The following is a 5431-nucleotide window of genomic DNA, read 5'->3' on the forward strand; positions in this document are numbered from 1 at the left end:
CACACACCAGAACTAACCCCATGATGGGGACTGTATTTTACTGTAATATAGATACACCCACCAGTACTAACCCCATGATGAGACTGTATTTTACTGTAATATAGATACACCCACCAGTACTAACCCCATGATGGGACCATATTTTACTGTAATATAACACCCACCAGTACTAACCCCATGATGGGACCATATTTTACTGTAATATAGATACACCCACCAGAACTAACCCCATGATGGGACTGTATTTTACTGTAATATAGATACACCCACCAGTACTAACCCCATGATGTATTTGACTGTAATCGTCCATTATTTATCTTACCAGTTTTGTGGAGGTGATAAACGGAATATGAAGTTATTCTCTATCCCCATGTGTGTTTAAGCAGGGAGGTCTAGATTTGCATACTCTGTATTTCAGACCAAACCGCTGGGCCTGGCTTAGAATAACTCTTATGTTACATAAGCCCTATAATGAGAGATGGCATCTCAAGGGTTTTAAACAGCAAGCTATACCCAGTGCTGGGGGGAGTAGCAGCTAACCTACAAGTATGCAGCCCTGGTGCCAAGATAAAGCTGTGGTTATCGACCCAGGCCAATCAAATCCCCGGCGGCTGCCTCAGGTTGGGCGCGATGGCTGTCTGGTCCGTCGGTGCCTGTCTACACAACAGAACTACATCAGGAGTGACACCAGGTCTGTCTACACAACAGAACACCACATCAGGAGTGACACCAGGTCTGTCCACACCGCAGAACTACAACAGGAGTGACACCAGGTCTGTCTACACAACAGAACACTACATCAGGAGTGACACCAGGTCTGTCTACACAACAGACCTACATCAGGAGTGACACCAGGTCTGTCTACACAACAGAACACCACATCAGGAGTGACACCAGGTCTGTCCACACCGCAGAACTACAACAGGAGTGACACCAGGTCTGTCTACACAACAGAACACTACATCAGGAGTGACACCAGGTCTGTCTACACAGCAGAACACCACATCAGAAGTGACACCAGGTTTGTCTACACAACAGACCTACATCAGGAGTGACACCAGGTCTGTCTACACAGCAGAACACCACATCAGGAGTGACACCAGGTCTGTCTACACAGCAGAACACTACAACAGGAGTGACACCAGGTCTGTCTACACAGCAGAACTACATCAGGAGAGACACCAGGTCTGTCTACACAACAGAACACCACATCAGGAGTGACACCAGGTCTGTCTACACAGCAGAATTACATCAGGAGAGACACCAGGTCTGTCTACACAACAGAACACCACATCAGGAGTGACACCAGGTCTGTCTACACAGCAGAATTACATCAGGAGTGACACCAGGTCTGTCTACACAACAGAACTACATCAGGAGAGACACCAGGTCTGTCTACACAGCAGAACACTACAACAGGAGAGACACCAGGTCTGTCTACACAACAGAACTACATCAGGAGTGACACCAGGTCTGTTTACACAACATAACTACATCAGGAGTGACACCAGGTCAGTCTACACAGCAGAACTACATCAGGAGTGACACCAGGTCTGTCTACACAGCAGAACCACATCAGGAGTGACACCAGGTCTGACTCCACAACAGAACACTACATCAGGAGTGACACCAGGTCTGTCTACACAGCAGAACCACATCAGGAGTGACACCAGGTCTGACTCCACAACAGAACACTACATCAGGAGAGACACCAGGTCTGTCTACACAACAGAACTACATCAGGAGTGACACCAGGTCTGTCTACACAGCAGAACTACATCAGGAGAGACACCAGGTCTGTCTACACAACAGAACCACATCAGGAGTGACACCAGGTCTGACTCCACAACAGAACACTACATCAGGAGTGACACCAGGTCTGTCTACACAGCAGAACTACAACAGGAGTGACACCAGGTCTGTCTACACAACATAACTACATCAGGAGAGACACCAGGTCTGTCTACACAACAGAACACTACATCAGGAGTGACACCAGGTCTGTCTACACAGCAGAACTACAACAGGAGTGACACCAGGTATGTCTACACAACATAACACTACATCAGGAGAGACACCAGGTCTGTCTACACAACAGAACACTACAACAGGAGTGACACCAGGTCTGTCTACACAGCAGAACTACATCAGGAGTGACACCAGGTCTGTCTACACAGCATAACTACATCAGGAGAGACACCAGGTCTTTCTACACAACATAACTACATCAGGAGTGACACCAGGTCTGTCTACACAACAGAACTACATCAGGAGTGACACCAGGTCTGTCTACACAACAGAACACCACATCAGGAGAGACACCAGGTCTGTCTACACAACAGAACACTACAACAGGAGTGACACCAGGTCTGTCTACACAACAGAACACTACAACAGGAGTGACATCGGGTATTAGTAGAAATACTAGTAGAAATGCATCCCAAATGGCACCATATTCCCTGTTTAGTACACTACTTTGGACCAGAGCCCACTGGAGGTTAGCTGCATAGAACTCTGGTCTAAAGTAGTGCACTAAATAGGGATTAGGTTGCCTTGTTGGAGGTAGACTAAGGGCCAGGGTTGCTCTGAGACCAGCGGCACCATCCCACTCAAACTAATGACATCAATTACAACGGATGAGCAGTGAGCCTCTGACTGACTGAGGAAAGAGGGACAGAGTGAGGGAGGAAAGAGGGATGGAGTGAGGGAGGAAAGAGAGGGACTGACTGAGGAAAGAGGGACGGAGTGAGGAAAGAGGGACAGAGTGAGGGAGGAAAGAGAGGGACTGACTGAGGAAAGAGGGACGGAGTGAGGGAGGAAAGAGGGATGGAGTGAGGGAGGAAAGAGAGGGACTGACTGAGGAAAGAGGGACGGAGTGAGGGAGGAAAGAGGGATGGAGTGAGGGAGGAAAGAGAGGGACTGACTGAAGAAAGAGTGACGGAGTGAGGGAGGAAAGAGAGGGACTGACTGAGGAAAGAGGGAAAGAGTGAGGGATGAAAGAGGGATGGAGTGAGGGAGGAAAGAGGGATGGAGTGAGGGAGGAAAGAGGGATGGAGTGAGGGAGGAAAGAGGGACGGAGTGAGGGAGGAAAGAGGGACGGAGTGAGGGAGGAAAGAGGGATGGAGTGAGGGAGGAAAGAGGGACGGAGTGAGGGAGGAAAGAGGGACGGAGTGAGGGAGGAAAGAGGGACGGAGTGAGGGAGGAAAGAGGGACGTAGTGAGGGAGGAAAGAGGAATGGAGTGAGGGATGAAAGAGAGGGACGGAGTGAGGGAGGAAAGAGAGGGATGGAGTGAGGGATGAAAGAGGGACTGACTGAGGAAAGAGGGATGGAGTGAGGGAGGAAAGACAGGGACAGAGTGAGGGATGAAAGAGAGGGACTGACTGCGGAAAGAGGGATGGAGTGAGGGATGAAAGAGAGGGACTGACTGAGGAAAGAGGGACGGAGTGAGTGAGGAAAGAGGGACAGAGTGAGGGAGGAAAGAGAGGGACTGACTGAGGAAAGAGGGACGGAGTGAGGGAGGAAAGAGGGAATGAGTGAGGGAGGAAAGAGGGATGGAGTGAGGGTGGAAAGAGGGACAGAGTGAGGGAGGAAAGAGAGGGACTGACTGAGGAAAGAGGGACGGAGTGAGGGAGGAAAGAGGGACGGAGTGAGGTAGGAAAGACTGACGGAGTGAGGGAGAAAAGAGGGACGGAGTGAGGGAGGAAAGAGGGACGGAGTGAGGGAGGAAAGAGGGACGGAGTGAGGGAGAAAAGAGGGACGGAGTGAGGGAGGAAAGAGGGATGGAGTGAGGGAGGAAAGAGGAATGGAGTGAGGGAGGAAAGAGGGACGGAGTGAGGGAGGAAAGAGGGATGGAGTGAGGAAAGAGGGACGGAGTGAGGAAAGAGGGACGGAGTGAGGGACGAAAGAGAGGGACTCCCCGTCCAAAGTAAAGAAACCTTAGCCTCCCTCTCTCTGCGCTCTTTGAGCAGGGAGAGTAATTACAGTACGGAGCTGTAGCTAGCCGTGTAGCTGTGTAAGCTCATGCTCTGTCCCGTAGCAAGCTGAGGGAAACAAAGCTTGAGGTGGTGGACAAACACGGCACGTTCCAGGGGTGTAATTGAGTTCGTATTTTCACTCTCACTCGGAGCATCAAGATAAACGAGAGCATATTTTTCCCATGTTCTCTTTTGGAAGTAGTTGTTCCCACGCTAGAATACAATCTGCCTATCCTGCCGGAACACGCTTGTGTTCTGGCACCTCTCTCTCTCTCTCTCTCTGTCTCTCTCTCTCTCTCTCTCTCTCTCTCTCTCTCTGTCTCTCTCTCTGTCTCTCTCTCTCTCTCTCCCTCTCTCTCTCTCTCTCTCTCTATCTCTCTCTCTCTCCCTCTCTATCTCTCTATCTCTCTCTCTCTCTCCTCTTTCTCCCCTGTCTTGTCTCCCCATTCCTCTGTTTCACGTTTATGGATCACTCTGCCAAGAAACATTTTGCTTTCATCTCGTCTGACATAAAAAACAGCAGAGATGTATATGGTATTGGAGGCCGCTGTTGGATTCATTGTGTTTGGAGGAGCTGTAGGTTCTGATTGACAGAGGGGTGGATGGTTCTCTCAAAATGCTGTGTGATTGGACGAGGTTCTGATTGAAAGAGGGGGGTGGACGGTCCTCTCAAAGTGCTGTGTGATTGGACGAGGTTCTGATTGACAGAGGGGGGTGGACGGTCCTCTCAAAGTGCTGTGTGATTGGACGAGGTTCTGATTGACAGAGGGGTGCTGTATTATGTCATGTGGTCCACAGAGACCTCAGGCTGTTGACATGAAAACACCGAGCAGATCCAGTCAAACAGCCCTGCAAGTTCTGACTCTACCTGTTGTTCCAGGGCCATAAACAGAAAGATACCTCGTAGCTAGGGGCATCTAGGGGCATCGGGGCAGCTAGGGGCATCTAGGGGCAGCTAGGGGCATCGGGGCAGCTAGGGGCATCTAGGGGCAGCTAGGGGCATCGGGGCAGCTAGGGGCAGCTAGGGGCATCGGGGCAGCTAGGGGCAGCTAGGGGCATCGGGGCAGCTAGGTGCAGCTAGGGGCATCGGGGCAGCTAGGGGTATCGGGGCAGCTAGGGGTATCGGGGCAGCTAGGGGCAGCTAGGCGCAGTTAGGGGCAGCTAGGGGTATCGGCGCAGCTAGGGACAGCTAGGGGCATCAGGGCAGCTAGAGGCATCTAGGGGCAGCTAGGGGCATCGGGGCAGCTAGGGGCATCTAGGGGCAGCTAGGGGCATGGGGGCAGCTAGGGGCATCTAGGGGCAGCTAGGGGCAGCTAGGGGCATCGGGGCAGCTAGGGGCATCGGGGCAGCTAGGCGCAGCTAGGGGCATCGGGGCAGCTAGGGGTATCGGGGCAGCTAGGGGTATCGGGGCAGCTAGGGGTATCGGGGCAGCTAGGGGCAGCTATAGGTATTGGGG

The sequence above is a fragment of the Oncorhynchus clarkii genome, chromosome 6 (assembly GCF_045791955.1).
Source record: "Oncorhynchus clarkii lewisi isolate Uvic-CL-2024 chromosome 6, UVic_Ocla_1.0, whole genome shotgun sequence".
In the NCBI taxonomy this organism is placed as follows: domain Eukaryota; kingdom Metazoa; phylum Chordata; class Actinopteri; order Salmoniformes; family Salmonidae; genus Oncorhynchus; species Oncorhynchus clarkii.